Source organism: Daphnia pulicaria, chromosome 6, assembly GCF_021234035.1.
Source record: "Daphnia pulicaria isolate SC F1-1A chromosome 6, SC_F0-13Bv2, whole genome shotgun sequence".
In the NCBI taxonomy this organism is placed as follows: Eukaryota; Metazoa; Arthropoda; class Branchiopoda; order Diplostraca; family Daphniidae; genus Daphnia; species Daphnia pulicaria.
Window position 1 is genome coordinate 7,088,647 of NC_060918.1, and position 26,389 is coordinate 7,115,035.

The following is a 26,389-nucleotide window of genomic DNA, read 5'->3' on the forward strand; positions in this document are numbered from 1 at the left end:
TTTTCTATTCATCCATTGGGACTGGGAGGGTAAATTTTCATTTTTGAATGTCAACGGCCATATCACGTAGAACTCACCTGGTCTCGTCAGCTCCCAGAAGTTAAGTTACGTCGAGTCCCGTTAGTACTTGGAAGGGTGACCGCTTGGGAATATGGAATGTCGTTGGCGATGAATACTTTGTTTTCAATAACAAATTTCTTGAAATTTTTTTTCAATCACGATGGTTACCAGTCCAAATTCGTCGATCAAAAATTTCAATGACACAGGGATAGGTTCAATTCATCTATAGGAATGATTCTGGATGAATTCCATTGAGAGTTTTTCAAAGTTTATCGCGTTTTTTTATTCGCGATGGTTACCAGTCCGAATTCAATGAACAAACATTTCAATCACTTTGAAGTGATTTTCTATTCATCCATTGGGACTGGGAGGGTAAATTTTCATTTTTGAATGTCAACGGCCATATCACGTAGAACTCACCCGGTCTCGTCAGCTCCCAGAAGTTAAGTTACGTCGAGTCCCGTTAGTACTTGGAAGGGTGACCGCTTGGGAATACGGAATGTCGTTGGCGATGAATAGTTTGTTTTCAATAACAAATTTCTTGAAATTTTTTTTCAATCACGATGGTTACCAGTCCAAATTTGTAGATCAAAAATTTCAATGACACAGGGATAGGTTCAATTCATCTATAGGAATAATTCTGGATGAATTCCATTGAGAGTTTTTCAAAGTTTATTGCGTTTTTTTATTCGCGATGGTTACCAGTCCAAATTCAATGAACAAACATTTCAATCACTTTGAAGTGATTTTCTATTCATCCATTGGGACTGGGAGGGTAAATTTTCATTTTTGAATGTCAACGGCCATATCACGTAGAACGCACCTGGTCTCGTCAGCTCCCAGAAGTTAAGTTACGTCGAGTCCCGTTAGTACTTGGAAGGGTGACCGCTTGGGAATACGGAATGTCGTTGGCGATGAATAGTTTGTTTTCAATAACAAATTTCTTGAATTTTTTTTTCAATCACGATGGTTACCAGTCCAAATTCGTCGATCAAAAATTTCAATGACACAGGGATAGGTCCAATTCATCTATAGGAATGATTCTGGATGAATTCCATTGAGAGTTTTTCAAAGTTTATCGCGTTTTTTTATTCGCGATGGTTACCAGTCCGAATTCAATGAACAAACATTTCAATCACTTTGAAGTGATTTTCTATTCATCCATTGGGACTGGGAGGGTAAATTTTCATTTTTGAATGTCAACGGCCATATCACGTAGAACGCACCTGGTCTCGTCAGCTCCCAGAAGTTAAGTTACGTCGAGTCCCGTTAGTACTTGGAAGGGTGACCGCTTGGGAATACGGAATGTCGTTGGCGATGAATAGTTTGTTTTCAATAACAAATTTCTTGAATTTTTTTTTCAATCACGATGGTTACCAGTCCAAATTCGTCGATCAAAAATTTCAATGACACAGGGATAGGTCCAATTCATCTATAGGAATGATTCTGGATGAATTCCATTGAGAGTTTTTCAAAGTTTATCGCGTTTTTTTATTCGCGATGGTTACCAGTCCGAATTCAATGAACAAACATTTCAATCACTTTGAAGTGATTTTCTATTCATCCATTGGGACTGGGAGGGTAAATTTTCATTTTTGAATGTCAACGGCCATATCACGTAGAACTCACCCGGTCTCGTCAGCTCCCAGAAGTTAAGTTACGTCGAGTCCCGTTAGTACTTGGAAGGGTGACCGCTTGGGAATACGGAATGTCGTTGGCGATGAATAGTTTGTTTTCAATAACAAATTTCTTGAAATTTTTTTTCAATCACGATGGTTACCAGTCCAAATTTGTAGATCAAAAATTTCAATGACACAGGGATAGGTTCAATTCATCTATAGGAATAATTCTGGATGAATTCCATTGAGAGTTTTTCAAAGTTTATTGCGTTTTTTTATTCGCGATGGTTACCAGTCCAAATTCAATGAACAAACATTTCAATCACTTTGAAGTGATTTTCTATTCATCCATTGGGACTGGGAGGGTAAATTTTCATTTTTGAATGTCAACGGCCATATCACGTAGAACGCACCTGGTCTCGTCAGCTCCCAGAAGTTAAGTTACGTCGAGTCCCGTTAGTACTTGGAAGGGTGACCGCTTGGGAATACGGAATGTCGTTGGCGATGAATAGTTTGTTTTCAATAACAAATTTCTTGAATTTTTTTTTCAATCACGATGGTTACCAGTCCAAATTCGTCGATCAAAAATTTCAATGACACAGGGATAGGTCCAATTCATCTATAGGAATGATTCTGGATGAATTCCATTGAGAGTTTTTCAAAGTTTATCGCGTTTTTTTATTCGCGATGGTTACCAGTCCGAATTCAATGAACAAACATTTCAATCACTTTGAAGTGATTTTCTATTCATCCATTGGGACTGGGAGGGTAAATTTTCATTTTTGAATGTCAACGGCCATATCACGTAGAACGCACCTGGTCTCGTCAGCTCCCAGAAGTTAAGTTACGTCGAGTCCCGTTAGTACTTGGAAGGGTGACCGCTTGGGAATACGGAATGTCGTTGGCGATGAATAGTTTGTTTTCAATAACAAATTTCTTGAATTTTTTTTTCAATCACGATGGTTACCAGTCCAAATTCGTCGATCAAAAATTTCAATGACACAGGGATAGGTCCAATTCATCTATAGGAATGATTCTGGATGAATTCCATTGAGAGTTTTTCAAAGTTTATCGCGTTTTTTTATTCGCGATGGTTACCAGTCCGAATTCAATGAACAAACATTTCAATCACTTTGAAGTGATTTTCTATTCATCCATTGGGACTGGGAGGGTAAATTTTCATTTTTGAATGTCAACGGCCATATCACGTAGAACTCACCTGGTCTCGTCAGCTCCCAGAAGTTAAGTTACGTCGAGTCCCGTTAGTACTTGGAAGGGTGACCGCTTGGGAATACGGAATGTCGTTGGCGATGAATAGTTTGTTTTCAATAACAAATTTCTTGAAATTTTTTTTCAATCACGATGGTTACCAGTCCAAATTTGTAGATCAAAAATTTCAATGACACAGGGATAGGTTCAATTCATCTATAGGAATAATTCTGGATGAATTCCATTGAGAGTTTTTCAAAGTTTATTGCGTTTTTTTATTCGCGATGGTTACCAGTCCAAATTCAATGAACAAACATTTCTATCACTTTGAAGTGATTTTCTATTCATCCATTGGGACTGGGAGGGTAAATTTTCATTTTTGAATGTCAACGGCCATATCACGTAGAACGCACCTGGTCTCGTCAGCTCCCAGAAGTTAAGTTACGTCGAGTCCCGTTAGTACTTGGAAGGGTGACCGCTTGGGAATATGGAATGTCGTTGGCGATGAATAGTTTGTTTTCAATAACAAATTTCTTGAAATTTTTTTTCAATCACGATGGTTACCAGTCCAAATTCGTCGATCAAAAATTTCAATGACACAGGGATAGGTTCAATTCATCTATAGGAATGATTCTGGATGAATTCCATTGAGAGTTTTTCAAAGTTTATCGCGTTTTTTTATTCGCGATGGTTACCAGTCCGAATTCAATGAACAAACATTTCAATCACTTTGAAGTGATTTTCTATTCATCCATTGGGACTGGGAGGGTAAATTTTCATTTTTGAATGTCAACGGCCATATCACGTAGAACGCACCTGGTCTCGTCAGCTCCCAGAAGTTAAGTTACGTCGAGTCCCGTTAGTACTTGGAAGGGTGACCGCTTGGGAATATGGAATGTCGTTGGCGATGAATACTTTGTTTTCAATAACAAATTTCTTGAAATTTTTTTTCAATCACGATGGTTACCAGTCCAAATTCGTCGATCAAAAATTTCAATGACACAGGGATAGGTTCAATTCATCTATAGGAATGATTCTGGATGAATTCCATTGAGAGTTTTTCAAAGTTTATCGCGTTTTTTTATTCGCGATGGTTACCAGTCCGAATTCAATGAACAAACATTTCAATCACTTTGAAGTGATTTTCTATTCATCCATTGGGACTGGGAGGGTAAATTTTCATTTTTGAATGTCAACGGCCATATCACGTAGAACTCACCTGGTCTCGTCAGCTCCCAGAAGTTAAGTTACGTCGAGTCCCGTTAGTACTTGGAAGGGTGACCGCTTGGGAATACGGAATGTCGTTGGCGATGAATAGTTTGTTTTCAATAACAAATTTCTTGAAATTTTTTTTCAATCACGATGGTTACCAGTCCAAATTTGTAGATCAAAAATTTCAATGACACAGGGATAGGTTCAATTCATCTATAGGAATAATTCTGGATGAATTCCATTGAGAGTTTTTCAAAGTTTATTGCGTTTTTTTATTCGCGATGGTTACCAGTCCAAATTCAATGAACAAACATTTCTATCACTTTGAAGTGATTTTCTATTCATCCATTGGGACTGGGAGGGTAAATTTTCATTTTTGAATGTCAACGGCCATATCACGTAGAACGCACCTGGTCTCGTCAGCTCCCAGAAGTTAAGTTACGTCGAGTCCCGTTAGTACTTGGAAGGGTGACCGCTTGGGAATATGGAATGTCGTTGGCGATGAATAGTTTGTTTTCAATAACAAATTTCTTGAAATTTTTTTTCAATCACGATGGTTACCAGTCCAAATTCGTCGATCAAAAATTTCAATGACACAGGGATAGGTTCAATTCATCTATAGGAATGATTCTGGATGAATTCCATTGAGAGTTTTTCAAAGTTTATCGCGTTTTTTTATTCGCGATGGTTACCAGTCCGAATTCAATGAACAAACATTTCAATCACTTTGAAGTGATTTTCTATTCATCCATTGGGACTGGGAGGGTAAATTTTCATTTTTGAATGTCAACGGCCATATCACGTAGAACGCACCTGGTCTCGTCAGCTCCCAGAAGTTAAGTTACGTCGAGTCCCGTTAGTACTTGGAAGGGTGACCGCTTGGGAATATGGAATGTCGTTGGCGATGAATACTTTGTTTTCAATAACAAATTTCTTGAAATTTTTTTTCAATCACGATGGTTACCAGTCCAAATTCGTCGATCAAAAATTTCAATGACACAGGGATAGGTTCAATTCATCTATAGGAATGATTCTGGATGAATTCCATTGAGAGTTTTTCAAAGTTTATCGCGTTTTTTTATTCGCGATGGTTACCAGTCCGAATTCAATGAACAAACATTTCAATCACTTTGAAGTGATTTTCTATTCATCCATTGGGACTGGGAGGGTAAATTTTCATTTTTGAATGTCAACGGCCATATCACGTAGAACTCACCTGGTCTCGTCAGCTCCCAGAAGTTAAGTTACGTCGAGTCCCGTTAGTACTTGGAAGGGTGACCGCTTGGGAATACGGAATGTCGTTGGCGATGAATAGTTTGTTTTCAATAACAAATTTCTTGAAATTTTTTTTCAATCACGATGGTTACCAGTCCAAATTTGTAGATCAAAAATTTCAATGACACAGGGATAGGTTCAATTCATCTATAGGAATAATTCTGGATGAATTCCATTGAGAGTTTTTCAAAGTTTATTGCGTTTTTTTATTCGCGATGGTTACCAGTCCAAATTCAATGAACAAACATTTCAATCACTTTGAAGTGATTTTCTATTCATCCATTGGGACTGGGAGGGTAAATTTTCATTTTTGAATGTCAACGGCCATATCACGTAGAACTCACCTGGTCTCGTCAGCTCCCAGAAGTTAAGTTACGTCGAGTCCCGTTAGTACTTGGAAGGGTGACCGCTTGGGAATACGGAATGTCGTTGGCGATGAATAGTTTGTTTTCAATAACAAATTTCTTGATTTTTTTTTTCAATCACGATGGTTACCAGTCCAAATTCGTCGATCAAAAATTTCAATGACACAGGGATAGGTCCAATTCATCTATAGGAATGATTCTGGATGAATTCCATTGAGAGTTTTTCAAAGTTTATCGCGTTTTTTTATTCGCGATGGTTACCAGTCCGAATTCAATGAACAAACATTTCAATCACTTTGAAGTGATTTTCTATTCATCCATTGGGACTGGGAGGGTAAATTTTCATTTTTGAATGTCAACGGCCATATCACGTAGAACTCACCTGGTCTCGTCAGCTCCCAGAAGTTAAGTTACGTCGAGTCCCGTTAGTACTTGGAAGGGTGACCGCTTGGGAATACGGAATGTCGTTGGCGATGAATAGTTTGTTTTCAATAACAAATTTCTTGAAATTTTTTTTCAATCACGATGGTTACCAGTCCAAATTTGTAGATCAAAAATTTCAATGACACAGGGATAGGTTCAATTCATCTATAGGAATAATTCTGGATGAATTCCATTGAGAGTTTTTCAAAGTTTATTGCGTTTTTTTATTCGCGATGGTTACCAGTCCAAATTCAATGAACAAACATTTCTATCACTTTGAAGTGATTTTCTATTCATCCATGGGGACTGGGAGGGTAAATTTTCATTTTTGAATGTCAACGGCCATATCACGTAGAACGCACCTGGTCTCGTCAGCTCCCAGAAGTTAAGTTACGTCGAGTCCCGTTAGTACTTGGAAGGGTGACCGCTTGGGAATACGGAATGTCGTTGGCGATGAATAGTTTGTTTTCAATAACAAATTTCTTGATTTTTTTTTTCAATCACGATGGTTACCAGTCCAAATTCGTCGATCAAAAATTTCAATGACACAGGGATAGGTCCAATTCATCTATAGGAATGATTCTGGATGAATTCCATTGAGAGTTTTTCAAAGTTTATCGCGTTTTTTTATTCGCGATGGTTACCAGTCCGAATTCAATGAACAAACATTTCAATCACTTTGAAGTGATTTTCTATTCATCCATTGGGACTGGGAGGGTAAATTTTCATTTTTGAATGTCAACGGCCATATCACGTAGAACGCACCTGGTCTCGTCAGCTCCCAGAAGTTAAGTTACGTCGAGTCCCGTTAGTACTTGGAAGGGTGACCGCTTGGGAATATGGAATGTCGTTGGCGATGAATAGTTTGTTTTCAATAACAAATTTCTTGAAATTTTTTTTCAATCACGATGGTTACCAGTCCAAATTCGTCGATCAAAAATTTCAATGACACAGGGATAGGTTCAATTCATCTATAGGAATGATTCTGGATGAATTCCATTGAGAGTTTTTCAAAGTTTATCGCGTTTTTTTATTCGCGATGGTTACCAGTCCAAATTCAATGAACAAACATTTCTATCACTTTGAAGTGATTTTCTATTCATCCATTGGGACTGGGAGGGTAAATTTTCTTTTTTTAATGTCAACGGCCATATCACGTAGAACGCACCTGGTCTCGTCAGCTCCCAGAAGTTAAGTTACGTCGAGTCCCGTTAGTACTTGGAAGGGTGACCGCTTGGGAATACGGAATGTCGTTGGCGATGAATAGTTTGTTTTCAATAACAAATTTCTTGAATTTTTTTTTCAATCACGATGGTTACCAGTCCAAATTCGTCGATCAAAAATTTCAATGACACAGGGATAGGTCCAATTCATCTATAGGAATGATTCTGGATGAATTCCATTGAGAGTTTTTCAAAGTTTATCGCGTTTTTTTATTCGCGATGGTTACCAGTCCGAATTCAATGAACAAACATTTCAATCACTTTGAAGTGATTTTCTATTCATCCATTGGGACTGGGAGGGTAAATTTTCATTTTTGAATGTCAACGGCCATATCACGTAGAACTCACCTGGTCTCGTCAGCTCCCAGAAGTTAAGTTACGTCGAGTCCCGTTAGTACTTGGAAGGGTGACCGCTTGGGAATACGGAATGTCGTTGGCGATGAATAGTTTGTTTTCAATAACAAATTTCTTGAAATTTTTTTTCAATCACGATGGTTACCAGTCCAAATTTGTAGATCAAAAATTTCAATGACACAGGGATAGGTTCAATTCATCTATAGGAATAATTCTGGATGAATTCCATTGAGAGTTTTTCAAAGTTTATTGCGTTTTTTTATTCGCGATGGTTACCAGTCCAAATTCAATGAACAAACATTTCTATCACTTTGAAGTGATTTTCTATTCATCCATTGGGACTGGGAGGGTAAATTTTCATTTTTGAATGTCAACGGCCATATCACGTAGAACGCACCTGGTCTCGTCAGCTCCCAGAAGTTAAGTTACGTCGAGTCCCGTTAGTACTTGGAAGGGTGACCGCTTGGGAATACGGAATGTCGTTGGCGATGAATAGTTTGTTTTCAATAACAAATTTCTTGATTTTTTTTTCAATCACGATGGTTACCAGTCCAAATTCGTCGATCAAAAATTTCAATGACACAGGGATAGGTCCAATTCATCTATAGGAATGATTCTGGATGAATTCCATTGAGAGTTTTTCAAAGTTTATCGCGTTTTTTTATTCGCGATGGTTACCAGTCCGAATTCAATGAACAAACATTTCAATCACTTTGAAGTGATTTTCTATTCATCCATTGGGACTGGGAGGGTAAATTTTCATTTTTGAATGTCAACGGCCATATCACGTAGAACGCACCTGGTCTCGTCAGCTCCCAGAAGTTAAGTTACGTCGAGTCCCGTTAGTACTTGGAAGGGTGACCGCTTGGGAATATGGAATGTCGTTGGCGATGAATAGTTTGTTTTCAATAACAAATTTCTTGAAATTTTTTTTCAATCACGATGGTTACCAGTCCAAATTCGTCGATCAAAAATTTCAATGACACAGGGATAGGTTCAATTCATCTATAGGAATGATTCTGGATGAATTCCATTGAGAGTTTTTCAAAGTTTATCGCGTTTTTTTATTCGCGATGGTTACCAGTCCGAATTCAATGAACAAACATTGCAATCACTTTGAAGTGATTTTCTATTCATCCATTGGGACTGGGAGGGTAAATTTTCATTTTTGAATGTCAACGGCCATATCACGTAGAACGCACCTGGTCTCGTCAGCTCCCAGAAGTTAAGTTACGTCGAGTCCCGTTAGTACTTGGAAGGGTGACCGCTTGGGAATACGGAATGTCGTTGGCGATGAATAGTTTGTTTTCAATAACAAATTTCTTGATTTTTTTTTTCAATCACGATGGTTACCAGTCCAAATTCGTCGATCAAAAATTTCAATGACACAGGGATAGGTCCAATTCATCTATAGGAATGATTCTGGATGAATTCCATTGAGAGTTTTTCAAAGTTTATCGCGTTTTTTTATTCGCGATGGTTACCAGTCCGAATTCAATGAACAAACATTTCAATCACTTTGAAGTGATTTTCTATTCATCCATTGGGACTGGGAGGGTAAATTTTCATTTTTGAATGTCAACGGCCATATCACGTAGAACGCACCTGGTCTCGTCAGCTCCCAGAAGTTAAGTTACGTCGAGTCCCGTTAGTACTTGGAAGGGTGACCGCTTGGGAATATGGAATGTCGTTGGCGATGAATAGTTTGTTTTCAATAACAAATTTCTTGAAATTTTTTTTTCAATCACGATGGTTACCAGTCCAAATTCGTCGATCAAAAATTTCAATGACACAGGGATAGGTTCAATTCATCTATAGGAATGATTCTGGATGAATTCCATTGAGAGTTTTTCAAAGTTTATCGCGTTTTTTTATTCGCGATGGTTACCAGTCCAAATTCAATGAACAAACATTTCTATCACTTTGAAGTGATTTTCTATTCATCCATTGGGACTGGGAGGGTAAATTTTCTTTTTTTAATGTCAACGGCCATATCACGTAGAACGCACCTGGTCTCGTCAGCTCCCAGAAGTTAAGTTACGTCGAGTCCCGTTAGTACTTGGAAGGGTGACCGCTTGGGAATACGGAATGTCGTTGGCGATGAATAGTTTGTTTTCAATAACAAATTTCTTGAATTTTTTTTTCAATCACGATGGTTACCAGTCCAAATTCGTCGATCAAAAATTTCAATGACACAGGGATAGGTCCAATTCATCTATAGGAATGATTCTGGATGAATTCCATTGAGAGTTTTTCAAAGTTTATCGCGTTTTTTTATTCGCGATGGTTACCAGTCCGAATTCAATGAACAAACATTTCAATCACTTTGAAGTGATTTTCTATTCATCCATTGGGACTGGGAGGGTAAATTTTCATTTTTGAATGTCAACGGCCATATCACGTAGAACTCACCTGGTCTCGTCAGCTCCCAGAAGTTAAGTTACGTCGAGTCCCGTTAGTACTTGGAAGGGTGACCGCTTGGGAATACGGAATGTCGTTGGCGATGAATAGTTTGTTTTCAATAACAAATTTCTTGAAATTTTTTTTCAATCACGATGGTTACCAGTCCAAATTTGTAGATCAAAAATTTCAATGACACAGGGATAGGTTCAATTCATCTATAGGAATAATTCTGGATGAATTCCATTGAGAGTTTTTCAAAGTTTATTGCGTTTTTTTATTCGCGATGGTTACCAGTCCAAATTCAATGAACAAACATTTCTATCACTTTGAAGTGATTTTCTATTCATCCATTGGGACTGGGAGGGTAAATTTTCATTTTTGAATGTCAACGGCCATATCACGTAGAACGCACCTGGTCTCGTCAGCTCCCAGAAGTTAAGTTACGTCGAGTCCCGTTAGTACTTGGAAGGGTGACCGCTTGGGAATACGGAATGTCGTTGGCGATGAATAGTTTGTTTTCAATAACAAATTTCTTGATTTTTTTTTCAATCACGATGGTTACCAGTCCAAATTCGTCGATCAAAAATTTCAATGACACAGGGATAGGTCCAATTCATCTATAGGAATGATTCTGGATGAATTCCATTGAGAGTTTTTCAAAGTTTATCGCGTTTTTTTATTCGCGATGGTTACCAGTCCGAATTCAATGAACAAACATTTCAATCACTTTGAAGTGATTTTCTATTCATCCATTGGGACTGGGAGGGTAAATTTTCATTTTTGAATGTCAACGGCCATATCACGTAGAACGCACCTGGTCTCGTCAGCTCCCAGAAGTTAAGTTACGTCGAGTCCCGTTAGTACTTGGAAGGGTGACCGCTTGGGAATATGGAATGTCGTTGGCGATGAATAGTTTGTTTTCAATAACAAATTTCTTGAAATTTTTTTTCAATCACGATGGTTACCAGTCCAAATTCGTCGATCAAAAATTTCAATGACACAGGGATAGGTTCAATTCATCTATAGGAATGATTCTGGATGAATTCCATTGAGAGTTTTTCAAAGTTTATCGCGTTTTTTTATTCGCGATGGTTACCAGTCCGAATTCAATGAACAAACATTGCAATCACTTTGAAGTGATTTTCTATTCATCCATTGGGACTGGGAGGGTAAATTTTCATTTTTGAATGTCAACGGCCATATCACGTAGAACGCACCTGGTCTCGTCAGCTCCCAGAAGTTAAGTTACGTCGAGTCCCGTTAGTACTTGGAAGGGTGACCGCTTGGGAATATGGAATGTCGTTGGCGATGAATAGTTTGTTTTCAATAACAAATTTCTTGAAATTTTTTTTCAATCACGATGGTTACCAGTCCAAATTCGTCGATCAAAAATTTCAATGACACAGGGATAGGTTCAATTCATCTATAGGAATGATTCTGGATGAATTCCATTGAGAGTTTTTCAAAGTTTATCGCGTTTTTTATTCGCGATGGTTACCAGTCCGAATTCAATGAACAAACATTTCAATCACTTTGAAGTGATTTTCTATTCATCCATTGGGACTGGGAGGGTAAATTTTCATTTTTGAATGTCAACGGCCATATCACGTAGAACTCACCTGGTCTCGTCAGCTCCCAGAAGTTAAGTTACGTCGAGTCCCGTTAGTACTTGGAAGGGTGACCGCTTGGGAATACGGAATGTCGTTGGCGATGAATAGTTTGTTTTCAATAACAAATTTCTTGAAATTTTTTTTCAATCACGATGGTTACCAGTCCAAATTTGTAGATCAAAAATTTCAATGACACAGGGATAGGTTCAATTCATCTATAGGAATAATTCTGGATGAATTCCATTGAGAGTTTTTCAAAGTTTATTGCGTTTTTTTATTCGCGATGGTTACCAGTCCAAATTCAATGAACAAACATTTCTATCACTTTGAAGTGATTTTCTATTCATCCATTGGGACTGGGAGGGTAAATTTTCATTTTTGAATGTCAACGGCCATATCACGTAGAACGCACCTGGTCTCGTCAGCTCCCAGAAGTTAAGTTACGTCGAGTCCCGTTAGTACTTGGAAGGGTGACCGCTTGGGAATACGGAATGTCGTTGGCGATGAATAGTTTGTTTTCAATAACAAATTTCTTGAAATTTTTTTTCAATCACGATGGTTACCAGTCCAAATTCGTCGATCAAAAATTTCAATGACACAGGGATAGGTTCAATTCATCTATAGGAATGATTCTGGATGAATTCCATTGAGAGTTTTTCAAAGTTTATCGCGTTTTTTTATTCGCGATGGTTACCAGTCCGAATTCAATGAACAAACATTTCAATCACTTTGAAGTGATTTTCTATTCATCCATTGGGACTGGGAGGGTAAATTTTCATTTTTGAATGTCAACGGCCATATCACGTAGAACGCACCTGGTCTCGTCAGCTCCCAGAAGTTAAGTTACGTCGAGTCCCGTTAGTACTTGGAAGGGTGACCGCTTGGGAATACGGAATGTCGTTGGCGATGAATAGTTTGTTTTCAATAACAAATTTCTTGAAATTTTTTTTCAATCACGATGGTTACCAGTCCAAATTCGTCGATCAAAAATTTCAATGACACAGGGATAGGTTCAATTCATCTATAGGAATGATTCTGGATGAATTCCATTGAGAGTTTTTCAAAGTTTATCGCGTTTTTTTATTCGCGATGGTTACCAGTCCGAATTCAATGAACAAACATTTCAATCACTTTGAAGTGATTTTCTATTCATCCATTGGGACTGGGAGGGTAAATTTTCATTTTTGAATGTCAACGGCCATATCACGTAGAACTCACCTGGTCTCGTCAGCTCCCAGAAGTTAAGTTACGTCGAGTCCCGTTAGTACTTGGAAGGGTGACCGCTTGGGAATACGGAATGTCGTTGGCGATGAATAGTTTGTTTTCAATAACAAATTTCTTGAAATTTTTTTTCAATCACGATGGTTACCAGTCCAAATTTGTAGATCAAAAATTTCAATGACACAGGGATAGGTTCAATTCATCTATAGGAATAATTCTGGATGAATTCCATTGAGAGTTTTTCAAAGTTTATTGCGTTTTTTTATTCGCGATGGTTACCAGTCCAAATTCAATGAACAAACATTTCTATCACTTTGAAGTGATTTTCTATTCATCCATTGGGACTGGGAGGGTAAATTTTCATTTTTGAATGTCAACGGCCATATCACGTAGAACGCACCTGGTCTCGTCAGCTCCCAGAAGTTAAGTTACGTCGAGTCCCGTTAGTACTTGGAAGGGTGACCGCTTGGGAATACGGAATGTCGTTGGCGATGAATAGTTTGTTTTCAATAACAAATTTCTTGAAATTTTTTTTCAATCACGATGGTTACCAGTCCAAATTCGTCGATCAAAAATTTCAATGACACAGGGATAGGTTCAATTCATCTATAGGAATGATTCTGGATGAATTCCATTGAGAGTTTTTCAAAGTTTATCGCGTTTTTTTATTCGCGATGGTTACCAGTCCGAATTCAATGAACAAACATTTCAATCACTTTGAAGTGATTTTCTATTCATCCATTGGGACTGAGAGGGTAAATTTTCATTTTTGAATGTCAACGGCCATATCACGTAGAACGCACCTGGTCTCGTCAGCTCCCAGAAGTTAAGTTACGTCGAGTCCCGTTAGTACTTGGAAGGGTGACCGCTTGGGAATATGGAATGTCGTTGGCGATGAATAGTTTGTTTTCAATAACAAATTTCTTGAAATTTTTTTTCAATCACGATGGTTACCAGTCCAAATTCGTCGATCAAAAATTTCAATGACACAGGGATAGGTTCAATTCATCTATAGGAATGATTCTGGATGAATTCCATTGAGAGTTTTTCAAAGTTTATCGCGTTTTTTTATTCGCGATGGTTACCAGTCCGAATTCAATGAACAAACATTTCAATCACTTTGAAGTGATTTTCTATTCATCCATTGGGACTGGGAGGGTAAATTTTCATTTTTGAATGTCAACGGCCATATCACGTAGAACGCACCTGGTCTCGTCAGCTCCCAGAAGTTAAGTTACGTCGAGTCCCGTTAGTACTTGGAAGGGTGACCGCTTGGGAATACGGAATGTCGTTGGCGATGAATAGTTTGTTTTCAATAACAAATTTCTTGAAATTTTTTTTCAATCACGATGGTTACCAGTCCAAATTCGTCGATCAAAAATTTCAATGACACAGGGATAGGTTCAATTCATCTATAGGAATGATTCTGGATGAATTCCATTGAGAGTTTTTCAAAGTTTATCGCGTTTTTTTATTCGCGATGGTTACCAGTCCGAATTCAATGAACAAACATTTCAATCACTTTGAAGTGATTTTCTATTCATCCATTGGGACTGAGAGGGTAAATTTTCATTTTTGAATGTCAACGGCCATATCACGTAGAACGCACCTGGTCTCGTCAGCTCCCAGAAGTTAAGTTACGTCGAGTCCCGTTAGTACTTGGAAGGGTGACCGCTTGGGAATATGGAATGTCGTTGGCGATGAATAGTTTGTTTTCAATAACAAATTTCTTGAAATTTTTTTTCAATCACGATGGTTACCAGTCCAAATTCGTCGATCAAAAATTTCAATGACACAGGGATAGGTTCAATTCATCTATAGGAATGATTCTGGATGAATTCCATTGAGAGTTTTTCAAAGTTTATCGCGTTTTTTTATTCGCGATGGTTACCAGTCCGAATTCAATGAACAAACATTTCAATCACTTTGAAGTGATTTTCTATTCATCCATTGGGACTGGGAGGGTAAATTTTAATTTTTGAATGTCAACGGCCATATCACGTAGAACGCACCTGGTCTCGTCAGCTCCCAGAAGTTAAGTTACGTCGAGTCCCGTTAGTACTTGGAAGGGTGACCGCTTGGGAATACGGAATGTCGTTGGCGATGAATAGTTTGTTTTCAATAACAAATTTCTTGAAATTTTTTTTCAATCACAATGGTTACCAGTCCAAATTCGTCGATCAAAAATTTCAATGACACAGGGATAGGTTCAATTCATCTATAGGAATGATTCTGGATGAATTCCATTGAGAGTTTTTCAAAGTTTATCGCGTTTTTTTATTCGCGATGGTTACCAGTCCGAATTCAATGAACAAACATTTCAATCACTTTGAAGTGATTTTCTATTCATCCATTGGGACTGGGAGGGTAAATTTTAATTTTTGAATGTCAACGGCCATATCACGTAGAACGCACCTGGTCTCGTCAGCTCCCAGAAGTTAAGTTACGTCGAGTCCCGTTAGTACTTGGAAGGTTGACCGCTTGGGAATACGGAATGTCGTTGGCGATGAATAGTTTGTTTTCAATAACAAATTTCTTGAAATTTTTTTTCAATCACGATGGTTACCAGTCCAAATTCGTCGATCAAAAATTTCAATGACACAGGGATAGGTTCAATTCATCTATAGGAATGATTCTGGATGAATTCCATTGAGAGTTTTTCAAAGTTTATCGCGTTTTTTTATTCGCGATGGTTACCAGTCCGAATTCAATGAACAAACATTTCAATCACTTTGAAGTGATTTTCTATTCATCCATTGGGACTGAGAGGGTAAATTTTCATTTTTGAATGTCAACGGCCATATCACGTAGAACGCACCTGGTCTCGTCAGCTCCCAGAAGTTAAGTTACGTCGAGTCCCGTTAGTACTTGGAAGGGTGACCGCTTGGGAATACGGAATGTCGTTGGCGATGAATAGTTTGTTTTCAATAACAAATTTCTTGAAATTTTTTTTCAATCACGATGGTTACCAGTCCAAATTCGTAGATCAAAAATTTCAATGACACAGGGATAGGTTCAATTCATCTATAGGAATGATTCTGGATGAATTCCATTGAGAGTTTTTCAAAGTTTATCGCGTTTTTTTATTCGCGATGGTTACCAGTCCAAATTCAATGAACAAACATTTCTATCACTTTGAAGTGATTTTCTATTCATCCATTGGGACTGGGAGGGTAAATTTTCATTTTTGAATGTCAACGGCCATATCACGTAGAACGCACCTGGTCTCGTCAGCTCCCAGAAGTTAAGTTACGTCGAGTCCCGTTAGTACTTGGAAGGGTGACCGCTTGGGAATACGGAATGTCGTTGGCGATGAATAGTTTGTTTTCAATAACAAATTTCTTGAAATTTTTTTTCAATCACGATGGTTACCAGTCCAAATTCGTCGATCAAAAATTTCAATGACACAGGGATAGGTTCAATTCATCTATAGGAATGATTCTGGATGAATTCCATTGAGAGTTTTTCAAAGTTTATCGCGTTTTTTTATTCGCGATGGTTACCAGTCCGAATTCAATGAACAAACATTTCAATCACTTTGAAGTGATTTTCTATTCATCCATTGGGACTGAGAGGGTAAATTTTCATTTTTGAATGTCAACGGCCATATCACGTAGAACGCACCTGGTCTCGTCAGCTCCCAGAAGTTAAGTTACGTCGAGTCCCGTTAGTACTTGGAAGGGTGGCCGCTTGGGAATACGGAATGTCGTTGGCGATGAATAGTTTGTTTTCAATAACAAATTTCTTGAAATTTTTTTTCAATCACGATGGTTACCAGTCCAAATTCGTAGATCAAAAATTTCAATGACACAGGGATAGGTTCAATTCATCTATAGGAATGATTCTGGATGAATTCCATTGAGAGTTTTTCAAAGTTTATCGCGTTTTTTTATTCGCGATGGTTACCAGTCCAAATTCAATGAACAAACATTTCTATCACTTTGAAGTGATTTTCTATTCATCCATTGGGACTGGGAGGGTAAATTTTCATTTTTGAATGTCAACGGCCATATCACGTAGAACGCACCTGGTCTCGTCAGCTCCCAGAAGTTAAGTTACGTCGAGTCCCGTTAGTACTTGGAAGGGTGACCGCTTGGGAATACGGAATGTCGTTGGCGATGAATAGTTTGTTTTCAATAACAAATTTCTTGAAATTTTTTTTCAATCACGATGGTTACCAGTCCAAATTCGTCGATCAAAAATTTCAATGACACAGGGATAGGTTCAATTCATCTATAGGAATGATTCTGGATGAATTCCATTGAGAGTTTTTCAAAGTTTATCGCGTTTTTTTATTCGCGATGGTTACCAGTCCGAATTCAATGAACAAACATTTCAATCACTTTGAAGTGATTTTCTATTCATCCATTGGGACTGAGAGGGTAAATTTTCATTTTTGAATGTCAACGGCCATATCACGTAGAACGCACCTGGTCTCGTCAGCTCCCAGAAGTTAAGTTACGTCGAGTCCCGTTAGTACTTGGAAGGGTGGCCGCTTGGGAATACGGAATGTCGTTGGCGATGAATAGTTTGTTTTCAATAACAAATTTCTTGAAATTTTTTTTCAATCACGATGGTTACCAGTCCAAATTCGTAGATCAAAAATTTCAATGACACAGGGATAGGTTCAATTCATCTATAGGAATGATTCTGGATGAATTCCATTGAGAGTTTTTCAAAGTTTATCGCGTTTTTTTATTCGCGATGGTTACCAGTCCAAATTCAATGAACAAACATTTCTATCACTTTGAAGTGATTTTCTATTCATCCATTGGGACTGGGAGGGTAAATTTTCATTTTTGAATGTCAACGGCCATATCACGTAGAACGCACCTGGTCTTGTCAGCTCCCAGAAGTTAAGTTACGTCGAGTCCCGTTAGTACTTGGAAGGGTGACCGCTTGGGAATACGGGATGTCGTTGGCGATGAATAGTTTGTTTTCAATAACAAATTTCTTGAAATTTTTTTTCAATCACGATGGTTACCAGTCCAAATTCGTAGATCAAAAATTTCAATGACACAGGGATAGGTTCAATTCATCTATAGGAATGATTCTGGATGAATTCCATTGAGAGTTTTTCAAAGTTTATCGCGTTTTTTTATTCGCGATGATTACCAGTCCGAATTCAATGAACAAACATTTCAATCACTTTGAAGTAATTTTCTATTTATCCATTGGGACTGGGAGGGTAAATTTTCATTTTTGAATGTCAACGGCCATATCACGTAAAACGCACCTGATCTCGTCAGCTCCCAGAAGTTAAGTTACGTCGAGTCCCGTTAGTACTTGGAAGGGTGACCGCTTGGGAATACGGGATGTCGTTGGCGATGAATAGTTTGTTTTCAATAACAAATTTCTTGAAATTTTTTTTCAATCACGATGGTTACCAGTCCAAATTCGTAGATCAAAAATTTCAATGACACAGGGATAGGTTCAATTCATCTATAGGAATGATTCTGGATGAATTCCATTGAGAGTTTTTCAAAGTTTATCGCGTTTTTTTATTCGCGATGATTACCAGTCCGAATTCAATGAACAAACATTTCAATCACTTTGAAGTAATTTTCTATTTATCCATTGGGACTGGGAGGGTAAATTTTCATTTTTGAATGTCAACGGCCATATCACGTAGAACGCACCTGATCTCGTCAGCTCCCAGAAGTTAAGTTACGTCGAGTCCCGTTAGTACTTGGAAGGGTGACCGCTTGGGAATACGGGATGTCGTTGGCGATGAATAGTTTGTTTTCAATAACAAATTTCTTGAAATTTTTTTTCAATCACGATGGTAACCAGTCCAAATTCGTAGATCAAAAATTTCAATGACACAGGGATAGGTTCAATTCATCTATAGGAATGATTCTGGATGAATTCCATTGAGAGTTTTTCAAAGTTTATCGCGTTTTTTTATTCGCGATGGTTACCAGTCCGAATTCAATGAACAAACATTTCAATCACTTTGAAGTAATTTTCTTTTATCCATTGGGACTGGGAGGGTAAATTTTCATTTTTGAATGTCAACGGCCATATCACGTAGAACGCACCTGGTCTCGTCAGCTCCCAGAAGTTAAGTTACGTCGAGTCCCGTTAGTACTTGGAAGGGTGACCGCTTGGGAATACGGGATGTCGTTGGCGATGAATAGTTTGTTTTCAATAACAAATTTCTTGAAATTTTTTTTCAATCACGATGGTTACCAGTCCAAATTCGTAGATCAAAAATTTCAATGACACAGGAGTAGGTTCAATTCATCTACAGGAATGATTCTGGATGAATTCCATTGAGAGTTTTTCAAAGTTTATCGCGTTTTTTTATTCGCGATGATTACCAGTCCGAATTCAATGAACAAACATTTCAATCACTTTGAAGTAATTTTCTATTTATCCATTGGGACTGGGAGGGTAAATTTTCATTTTTGAATGTCAACGGCCATATCACGTAGAACGCACCTGATCTCGTCAGCTCCCAGAAGTTAAGTTACGTCGAGTCCCGTTAGTACTTGGAAGGGTGACCGCTTGGGAATACGGGATGTCGTTGGCGATGAATAGTTTGTTTTCAATAACAAATTTCTTGAAATTTTTTTTCAATCACGATGGTTACCAGTCCAAATTTGTAGATCAAAAATTTCAATGACACAGGGATAGGTTCAATTCATCTATAGGAATGATTCTGGATGAATTCCATTGAGAGTTTTTCAAAGTTTATCGCGTTTTTTTATTCGCGATGGTTACCAGTCCGAATTCAATGAACAAACATTTCAATCACTTTGAAGTGATTTTCTATTCATCCATTGGGACTGGGAGGGTAAATTTTCATTTTTGAATGTCAACGGCCATATCACGTAGAACGCACCTGGTCTCGTCAGCTCCCAGAAGTTAAGTTACGTCGAGTCCCGTTAGCACTTGGAAGGGTGACCGCTTGGGAATACGGAATGTCGTTGGCGATGAATAGTTTGTTTTCAATAACAAATTTCTTGAAATTTTTTTTCAATCACGATGGTTACCAGTCCAAATTCGTAGATCAAAAATTTCAATGACACAGGAGAAGGTTCAATTCATCTATAGGAATGATTCTGGATGAATTCCATTGAGAGTTTTTCAAAGTTTATCGCGTTTTTTTATTCGCGATGGTTACCAGTCCGAATTCAATGAACAAACATTTCAATCACTTTGAAGTGATTTTCTATTCATCCATTGGGACTGGGAGGGTAAATTTTCATTTTTGAATGTCAACGGCCACATCACGTAGAACGCACCTGGTCTCGTCAGCTCCCAGAAGTTAAGTTATGTCGAGTCCCGTTAGCACTTGGAAGGGTGACCGCTTGGGAATACGGAATGTCGTTGGCGATGAATAGTTTGTTTTCAATAACAAATTTCTTGAAATTTTTTTTCAATCACGATGGTTACCAGTCCAAAGTCGTCGATCAAAAATTTCAATGACACAGGGATAGGTTCAATTCATCTATAGGAATGATTCTGGATGAATTCCATTGAGAGTTTTTCAAATTTTATCGCGTTTTTTCATTCGCGATGGTTACCAGTCCGAATTCAATGAACAAACATTTCAATCACTTTGAAGTGATTTTCTATTCATCCATTGGGACTGGGAGGGTAAATTTTCATTTTTCAATGTCAACGGCCATATCACGTAGAACGCACCTGGTCTCGTCAGCTCCCAGAAGTTAAGTTACGTCGAGTCCCGTTAGTACTTGGAAGGGTGACCGCTTGGGAATACGGAATGTCGTTGGCGATGAATAGTTTGTTTTCAATAACAAATTTCTTGAAATTTTTTTTCAATCACGATGGTTACCAGTCCAAATTCGTAGATCAAAAATTTCAATGACACAGGGATAGGTTCAATTCATCTATAGGAATGATTCTGGATGAATTCCATTGAGAGTTTTTCAAAGTTTATCGCGTTTTTTTAATCGCGATGATTCCCAGTCCGAATTCAATGAACAAACATTCCAATCACTTTGAAGTAATTTTCTATTCATCCATTGGGACTGGGAGGGTAAATTTTCATTTTTGAATGTCAACGGCCATATAACGTAGAACGCACCTGGTCTCGTCAGCTCCCAGAAGTTAAGTTACGTCGAGTCCCGTTAGTACTTGGAAGGGTGACCGCTTGGGAATACGGAATGTCGTTGGCGATGAATAGTTTGTTTTCAATAACAAATTTCTTGAAATTTTTTTTCAATCACGATGGTTACCAGTCCAAATTCGTAGATCAAAAATTTCAATGACACAGGGATGGGTTCAATTCATCTATAGGAATGATTCTGGATGAATTCCATTGAGAGTTTTTCAAAGTTTATCGCGTTTTTTTATTCGCGATGGTTACCAGTCCGAATTCAATGAACAAACATTTCAATCACTTTGAAGTGATTTTCTATTCATCCATTGGGACTGGGAGGGTAAATTTTCATTTTTGAATGTCAACGGCCACATCTCGTAGAACGCACCTGGTCTCGTCAGCTCCCAGAAGTTAAGTTACGTCGAGTCCCGTTAGCACTTGGAAGGGTGACCGCTTGGGAATACGGAATGTCGTTGGCGATGAATAGTTTGTTTTCAATAACAAATTTCTTGAAATTTTTTTTCAATCACGATGGTTACCAGTCCGAATTCGTAGATCAAAAATTTCAATGACACAGGGATAGGTTCAATTCATCTATAGGAATGATTCTGGATGAATTCCATTGAGAGTTTTTCAAAGTTTATCGCGTTTTTTTAATCGCGATGATTCCCAGTCCGAATTCAATGAACAAACATTCCAATCACTTTGAAGTAATTTTCTATTCATCCATTGGGACTAGGAGGGTAAATTTTCATTTTTGAATGTCAACGGCCATATCACGTAGAACGCACCTGGTCTCGTCAGCTCCCAGAAGTTAAGTTACGTCGAGTCCCGTTAGTACTTGGAAGGGTGACCGCTTGGGAATACGGGATGTCGTTGGCGATGAATAGTTTGTTTTCAATAACAAATTTCTTGAAATTTTTTTTCAATCACGATGGTTACCAGTCCAAATTCGTCGATCAAAAATTTCAATGACACAGGGATAGGTTCAATTCATCTATAGGAATGATTCTGGATGAATTCCATTGAGAGTTTTTCAAAGTTTATCGCGTTTTTTTATTCGCGATGGTTACCAGTCCAAATTCAATGAACAAACATTTCAATCACTTTGAAGTGATTTTCTATTCATCCATTGGGACTGGGAGGGTAAATTTTCATTTTTGAATGTCAACGGCCATATCACGTAGAACGTACCTGGTCTCGTCAGCTCCCAGAAGTTAAGTTACGTCGAGTCCCGTTAGTACTTGGAAGGGTGACCGCTTGGGAATACGGAATGTCGTTGGCGATGAATAGTTTGTTTTCAATAACAAATTTCTTGAAATTTTTTTTCAATCACAATGGTTACCAGTCCAAATTCGTAGATCAAACATTTCAATGACACAGGGATAGGTTCAATTCATCTATAGGAATGATTCTGGATGAATTCCATTGAGAGTTTTTCAAAGTTTATCGCGTTTTTTTATTCGCGATGGTTACCAGTCCAAATTCTTTGAACAAACATTTCTATCACTTTGAAGTGATTTTCTATTCATCCATTGGGACTGGGAGGGTAAATTTTCATTTTTGAATGTCAACGGCCATATCACATAGAACGCACCTGGTCTCGTCAGCTCCCAGAAGTTAAGTTACGTCGAGTCCCGTTAGCACTTGGAAGGGTGACCGCTTGGGAATACGGAATGTCGTTGGCGATGAATAGTTTGTTTTCAATAACAAATTTCTTGAAATTTTTTTTCAATCACGATGGTTACCAGTCCAAATTCGTAGATCAAAAATTTCAATGACACAGGGATAGGTTCAATTCATCTATAGGAATGATTCTGGATGAATTCCATTGAGAGTTTTTCAAAGTTTATCGCGTTTTTTTATTCGCGATGGTTACCAGTCCAAATTCTTTGAACAAACATTTCTATCACTTTGAAGTGATTTTCTATTCATCCATTGGGACTGGGAGGGTAAATTTTCATTTTTGAATGTCAACGGCCATATCACATAGAACGCACCTGGTCTCGTCAGCTCCCAGAAGTTAAGTTACGTCGAGTCCCGTTAGCACTTGGAAGGGTGACCGCTTGGGAATACGGTATGTCGTTGGCGATGAATAGTTTGTTTTCAATAACAAATTTCTTGAAATTTTTTTTCAATCACGATGGTTACCAGTCCAAATTCGTAGATCAAAAATTTCAATGACACAGGGATAGGTTCAATTCATCTATAGGAATGATTCTGGATGAATTCCATTGAGAGTTTTTCAAAGTTTATCGCGTTTTTTTATTCGCGATGGTTACCAGTCCGAATTCAATGAACAAACATTTCAATCACTTTGAAGTGATTTTCTATTCATCCATTGGGACTGGGAGGGTAAATTTTCATTTTTGAATGTCAACGGCCATATCACGTAGAACGCACCTGGTCTCGTCAGCTCCCAGAAGTTAAGTTACGTCGAGTCCCGTTAGTACTTGGAAGGGTGACCGCTTGGGAATACGGAATGTCGTTGGCGATGAATAGTTTGTTTTCAATAACAAATTTCTTTAAATTTTTTTTCAATCACGATGGTTACCAGTCCAAATTCGTAGATCAAAAATTTCAATGACACAGGGATAGGTTCAATTCATCTATAGGAATGATTCTGGATGAATTCCATTGAGAGTTTTTCAAATTTTATCGCGTTTTTTCATTCGCGATGGTTACCAGTCCGAATTCAATGAACAAACATTTCTATCACTTTGAAGTGATTTTCTATTCATCCATTGGGACTGGGAGGGTAAATTTTAATTTTTGAATGTCAACGGCCATATCACGTAGAACGCACCTGGTCTCGTCAGCTCCCAGAAGTTAAGTTACGTCGAGTCCTGTTAGCACTTGGAAGGGTGACCGCTTGGGAATACGGAATGTCGTTGGCGATGAATAGTTTGTTTTCAATAACAAATTTCTTGAAATTTTTTTTCAATCACGATGGTTACCAGTCCAAATTCGTAGATCAAAAATTTCAATGACACAGGGATAGGTTCAATTCATCTATAGGAATGATTCTGGATGAATTCCATTGAGAGTTTTTCAAAGTTTATCGCGTTTTTTTATTCGCGATGGTTACCAGTCCAAATTCTTTGAACAAACATTTCTATCACTTTGAAGTGATTTTCTATTCATCCATTGGGACTGGGAGGGTAAATTTTCATTTTTGAATGTCAACGGCCATATCACATAGAACGCACCTGGTCTCGTCAGCTCCCAGAAGTTAAGTTACGTCGAGTCCCGTTAGCACTTGGAAGGGTGACCGCTTGGGAATACGGTATGTCGTTGGCGATGAATAGTTTGTTTTCAATAACAAATTTCTTGAAATTTTTTTTCAATCACGATGGTTACCAGTCCAAATTCGTAGATCAAAAATTTCAATGACACAGGGATAGGTTCAATTCATCTATAGGAATGATTCTGGATGAATTCCATTGAGAGTTTTTCAAAGTTTATCGCGTTTTTTTATTCGCGATGGTTACCAGTCCGAATTCAATGAACAAACATTTCAATCACTTTGAAGTGATTTTCTATTCATCCATTGGGACTGGGAGGGTAAATTTTCATTTTTGAATGTCAACGGCCATATCACGTAGAACGCACCTGGTCTCGTCAGCTCCCAGAAGTTAAGTTACGTCGAGTCCCGTTAGTACTTGGAAGGGTGACCGCTTGGGAATACGGAATGTCGTTGGCGATGAATAGTTTGTTTTCAATAACAAATTTCTTTAAATTTTTTTTCAATCACGATGGTTACCAGTCCAAATTCGTAGATCAAAAATTTCAATGACACAGGGATAGGTTCAATTCATCTATAGGAATGATTCTGGATGAATTCCATTGAGAGTTTTTCAAATTTTATCGCGTTTTTTCATTCGCGATGGTTACCAGTCCGAATTCAATGAACAAACATTTCTATCACTTTGAAGTGATTTTCTATTCATCCATTGGGACTGGGAGGGTAAATTTTAATTTTTGAATGTCAACGGCCATATCACGTAGAACGCACCTGGTCTCGTCAGCTCCCAGAAGTTAAGTTACGTCGAGTCCTGTTAGCACTTGGAAGGGTGACCGCTTGGGAATACGGAATGTCGTTGGCGATGAATAGTTTGTTTTCAATAACAAATTTCTTGAAATTTTTTTTCAATCACGATGGTTACCAGTCCAAATTCGTAGATCAAAAATTTCAATGACACAGGGATGGGTTCAATTCATCTATAGGAATGATTCTGGATGAATTCCATTGAGAGTTTTTCAAAGTTTATCGCGTTTTTTTAATCGCGATGATTCCCAGTCCGAATTCAATGAACAAACATTCCAATCACTTTGAAGTAATTTTCTATTCATCCATTGGGACTGGGAGGGTAAATTTTCATTTTTGAATGTCAACGGCCATATCACGTAGAACGCACCTGGTCTCGTCAGCTCCCAGAAGTTAAGTTACGTCGAGTCCCGTTAGTACTTGGAAGGGTGACCGCTTGGGAATACGGGATGTCGTTGGCGATGAATAGTTTGTTTTCAATAACAAATTTCTTGAAATTTTTTTTCAATCACGATGGTTACCAGTCCAAATTCGTCGATCAAAAATTTCAATGACACAGGGATAGGTTCAATTCATCTATAGGAATGATTCTGGATGAATTCCATTGAGAGTTTTTCAAAGTTTATCGCGTTTTTTTATTCGCGATGGTTACCAGTCCAAATTCAATGAACAAACATTTCAATCACTTTGAAGTGATTTTCTATTCATCCATTTGGACTGGGAGGGTAAATTTTCATTTTTGAATGTCAACGGCCATATCACATAGAACGCACCTGGTCTCGTCAGCTCCCAGAAGTTAAGTTACGTCGAGTCCCGTTAGCACTTGGAAGGGTGACCGCTTGGGAATACGGAATGTCGTTGGCGATGAATAGTTTGTTTTCAATAACAAATTTCTTGAAATTTTTTTTCAATCACGATGGTTACCAGTCCAAATTCGTCGATCAAAAATTTCAATGACACAGGGATAGGTTCAATTCATCTATAGGAATGATTCTGGATGAATTCCATTGAGAGTTTTTCAAAGTTTATCGCGTTTTTTTAATCGCGATGGTTACCAGTCCAAATTCAATGAACAAACATTTCAATCACTTTGAAGTGATTTTCTATTCATCCATTTGGACTGGGAGGGTAAATTTTCATTTTTGAATGTCAACGGCCATATCACATAGAACGCACCTGGTCTCGTCAGCTCCCAGAAGTTAAGTTACGTCGAGTCCCGTTAGCACTTGGAAGGGTGACCGCTTGGGAATACGGAATGTCGTTGGCGATGAATAGTTTGTTTTCAATAACAAATTT

General features: G+C 38.1%; 66 pseudogenes; all 66 read left to right on the plus strand.

Annotated features, from left to right (window-relative positions):
* Nucleotides 1-49: 49 nt before the first annotated feature.
* LOC124345764 lies at nt 50-168 on the plus strand (annotated as a pseudogene).
* A 284-nt stretch (nt 169-452) lies between these two features.
* Nucleotides 453-571, plus strand: LOC124345879 (annotated as a pseudogene).
* A 284-nt stretch (nt 572-855) lies between these two features.
* Nucleotides 856-974, plus strand: LOC124345077 (annotated as a pseudogene).
* A 284-nt stretch (nt 975-1,258) lies between these two features.
* On the plus strand, nt 1,259-1,377 carry LOC124345078 (annotated as a pseudogene).
* A 284-nt stretch (nt 1,378-1,661) lies between these two features.
* On the plus strand, nt 1,662-1,780 carry LOC124345880 (annotated as a pseudogene).
* Nucleotides 1,781-2,064: 284 nt separating this feature from the next.
* Nucleotides 2,065-2,183, plus strand: LOC124345080 (annotated as a pseudogene).
* Nucleotides 2,184-2,467: 284 nt separating this feature from the next.
* Nucleotides 2,468-2,586, plus strand: LOC124345081 (annotated as a pseudogene).
* Nucleotides 2,587-2,870: 284 nt separating this feature from the next.
* LOC124345571 lies at nt 2,871-2,989 on the plus strand (annotated as a pseudogene).
* A 284-nt stretch (nt 2,990-3,273) lies between these two features.
* On the plus strand, nt 3,274-3,392 carry LOC124345418 (annotated as a pseudogene).
* Nucleotides 3,393-3,676: 284 nt separating this feature from the next.
* On the plus strand, nt 3,677-3,795 carry LOC124345419 (annotated as a pseudogene).
* Nucleotides 3,796-4,079: 284 nt separating this feature from the next.
* Nucleotides 4,080-4,198, plus strand: LOC124345572 (annotated as a pseudogene).
* Nucleotides 4,199-4,482: 284 nt separating this feature from the next.
* LOC124345420 lies at nt 4,483-4,601 on the plus strand (annotated as a pseudogene).
* A 284-nt stretch (nt 4,602-4,885) lies between these two features.
* Nucleotides 4,886-5,004, plus strand: LOC124345421 (annotated as a pseudogene).
* A 284-nt stretch (nt 5,005-5,288) lies between these two features.
* Nucleotides 5,289-5,407, plus strand: LOC124345573 (annotated as a pseudogene).
* A 284-nt stretch (nt 5,408-5,691) lies between these two features.
* Nucleotides 5,692-5,810, plus strand: LOC124345574 (annotated as a pseudogene).
* Nucleotides 5,811-6,094: 284 nt separating this feature from the next.
* LOC124345575 lies at nt 6,095-6,213 on the plus strand (annotated as a pseudogene).
* A 284-nt stretch (nt 6,214-6,497) lies between these two features.
* Nucleotides 6,498-6,616, plus strand: LOC124345082 (annotated as a pseudogene).
* A 284-nt stretch (nt 6,617-6,900) lies between these two features.
* On the plus strand, nt 6,901-7,019 carry LOC124345422 (annotated as a pseudogene).
* A 284-nt stretch (nt 7,020-7,303) lies between these two features.
* Nucleotides 7,304-7,422, plus strand: LOC124345084 (annotated as a pseudogene).
* A 284-nt stretch (nt 7,423-7,706) lies between these two features.
* LOC124345576 lies at nt 7,707-7,825 on the plus strand (annotated as a pseudogene).
* A 284-nt stretch (nt 7,826-8,109) lies between these two features.
* LOC124345085 lies at nt 8,110-8,228 on the plus strand (annotated as a pseudogene).
* Nucleotides 8,229-8,511: 283 nt separating this feature from the next.
* LOC124345423 lies at nt 8,512-8,630 on the plus strand (annotated as a pseudogene).
* Nucleotides 8,631-8,914: 284 nt separating this feature from the next.
* Nucleotides 8,915-9,033, plus strand: LOC124345086 (annotated as a pseudogene).
* A 284-nt stretch (nt 9,034-9,317) lies between these two features.
* LOC124345424 lies at nt 9,318-9,436 on the plus strand (annotated as a pseudogene).
* Nucleotides 9,437-9,721: 285 nt separating this feature from the next.
* On the plus strand, nt 9,722-9,840 carry LOC124345087 (annotated as a pseudogene).
* Nucleotides 9,841-10,124: 284 nt separating this feature from the next.
* Nucleotides 10,125-10,243, plus strand: LOC124345577 (annotated as a pseudogene).
* Nucleotides 10,244-10,527: 284 nt separating this feature from the next.
* Nucleotides 10,528-10,646, plus strand: LOC124345088 (annotated as a pseudogene).
* Nucleotides 10,647-10,929: 283 nt separating this feature from the next.
* Nucleotides 10,930-11,048, plus strand: LOC124345425 (annotated as a pseudogene).
* A 284-nt stretch (nt 11,049-11,332) lies between these two features.
* Nucleotides 11,333-11,451, plus strand: LOC124345426 (annotated as a pseudogene).
* A 283-nt stretch (nt 11,452-11,734) lies between these two features.
* On the plus strand, nt 11,735-11,853 carry LOC124345579 (annotated as a pseudogene).
* A 284-nt stretch (nt 11,854-12,137) lies between these two features.
* LOC124345089 lies at nt 12,138-12,256 on the plus strand (annotated as a pseudogene).
* A 284-nt stretch (nt 12,257-12,540) lies between these two features.
* Nucleotides 12,541-12,659, plus strand: LOC124345090 (annotated as a pseudogene).
* A 284-nt stretch (nt 12,660-12,943) lies between these two features.
* Nucleotides 12,944-13,062, plus strand: LOC124345581 (annotated as a pseudogene).
* A 284-nt stretch (nt 13,063-13,346) lies between these two features.
* Nucleotides 13,347-13,465, plus strand: LOC124345092 (annotated as a pseudogene).
* Nucleotides 13,466-13,749: 284 nt separating this feature from the next.
* On the plus strand, nt 13,750-13,868 carry LOC124345427 (annotated as a pseudogene).
* A 284-nt stretch (nt 13,869-14,152) lies between these two features.
* On the plus strand, nt 14,153-14,271 carry LOC124345093 (annotated as a pseudogene).
* A 284-nt stretch (nt 14,272-14,555) lies between these two features.
* Nucleotides 14,556-14,674, plus strand: LOC124345430 (annotated as a pseudogene).
* Nucleotides 14,675-14,958: 284 nt separating this feature from the next.
* Nucleotides 14,959-15,077, plus strand: LOC124345094 (annotated as a pseudogene).
* Nucleotides 15,078-15,361: 284 nt separating this feature from the next.
* LOC124345647 lies at nt 15,362-15,480 on the plus strand (annotated as a pseudogene).
* A 284-nt stretch (nt 15,481-15,764) lies between these two features.
* Nucleotides 15,765-15,883, plus strand: LOC124345095 (annotated as a pseudogene).
* A 284-nt stretch (nt 15,884-16,167) lies between these two features.
* LOC124345096 lies at nt 16,168-16,286 on the plus strand (annotated as a pseudogene).
* A 284-nt stretch (nt 16,287-16,570) lies between these two features.
* LOC124345605 lies at nt 16,571-16,689 on the plus strand (annotated as a pseudogene).
* Nucleotides 16,690-16,973: 284 nt separating this feature from the next.
* LOC124345097 lies at nt 16,974-17,092 on the plus strand (annotated as a pseudogene).
* Nucleotides 17,093-17,376: 284 nt separating this feature from the next.
* On the plus strand, nt 17,377-17,495 carry LOC124345606 (annotated as a pseudogene).
* Nucleotides 17,496-17,779: 284 nt separating this feature from the next.
* On the plus strand, nt 17,780-17,898 carry LOC124344847 (annotated as a pseudogene).
* A 284-nt stretch (nt 17,899-18,182) lies between these two features.
* Nucleotides 18,183-18,301, plus strand: LOC124344757 (annotated as a pseudogene).
* A 284-nt stretch (nt 18,302-18,585) lies between these two features.
* On the plus strand, nt 18,586-18,704 carry LOC124344878 (annotated as a pseudogene).
* Nucleotides 18,705-18,987: 283 nt separating this feature from the next.
* LOC124346419 lies at nt 18,988-19,106 on the plus strand (annotated as a pseudogene).
* A 284-nt stretch (nt 19,107-19,390) lies between these two features.
* On the plus strand, nt 19,391-19,509 carry LOC124344879 (annotated as a pseudogene).
* A 284-nt stretch (nt 19,510-19,793) lies between these two features.
* On the plus strand, nt 19,794-19,912 carry LOC124345864 (annotated as a pseudogene).
* Nucleotides 19,913-20,196: 284 nt separating this feature from the next.
* On the plus strand, nt 20,197-20,315 carry LOC124346030 (annotated as a pseudogene).
* Nucleotides 20,316-20,599: 284 nt separating this feature from the next.
* On the plus strand, nt 20,600-20,718 carry LOC124345098 (annotated as a pseudogene).
* Nucleotides 20,719-21,002: 284 nt separating this feature from the next.
* Nucleotides 21,003-21,121, plus strand: LOC124345829 (annotated as a pseudogene).
* Nucleotides 21,122-21,405: 284 nt separating this feature from the next.
* On the plus strand, nt 21,406-21,524 carry LOC124346002 (annotated as a pseudogene).
* A 284-nt stretch (nt 21,525-21,808) lies between these two features.
* Nucleotides 21,809-21,927, plus strand: LOC124346420 (annotated as a pseudogene).
* Nucleotides 21,928-22,211: 284 nt separating this feature from the next.
* On the plus strand, nt 22,212-22,330 carry LOC124345513 (annotated as a pseudogene).
* A 284-nt stretch (nt 22,331-22,614) lies between these two features.
* Nucleotides 22,615-22,733, plus strand: LOC124345982 (annotated as a pseudogene).
* A 284-nt stretch (nt 22,734-23,017) lies between these two features.
* Nucleotides 23,018-23,136, plus strand: LOC124346006 (annotated as a pseudogene).
* Nucleotides 23,137-23,420: 284 nt separating this feature from the next.
* On the plus strand, nt 23,421-23,539 carry LOC124345100 (annotated as a pseudogene).
* A 284-nt stretch (nt 23,540-23,823) lies between these two features.
* Nucleotides 23,824-23,942, plus strand: LOC124345931 (annotated as a pseudogene).
* Nucleotides 23,943-24,226: 284 nt separating this feature from the next.
* On the plus strand, nt 24,227-24,345 carry LOC124346007 (annotated as a pseudogene).
* A 284-nt stretch (nt 24,346-24,629) lies between these two features.
* Nucleotides 24,630-24,748, plus strand: LOC124345101 (annotated as a pseudogene).
* Nucleotides 24,749-25,032: 284 nt separating this feature from the next.
* Nucleotides 25,033-25,151, plus strand: LOC124345932 (annotated as a pseudogene).
* Nucleotides 25,152-25,435: 284 nt separating this feature from the next.
* On the plus strand, nt 25,436-25,554 carry LOC124346421 (annotated as a pseudogene).
* A 284-nt stretch (nt 25,555-25,838) lies between these two features.
* Nucleotides 25,839-25,957, plus strand: LOC124345983 (annotated as a pseudogene).
* A 284-nt stretch (nt 25,958-26,241) lies between these two features.
* On the plus strand, nt 26,242-26,360 carry LOC124345984 (annotated as a pseudogene).
* Nucleotides 26,361-26,389: the final 29 nt, after the last annotated feature.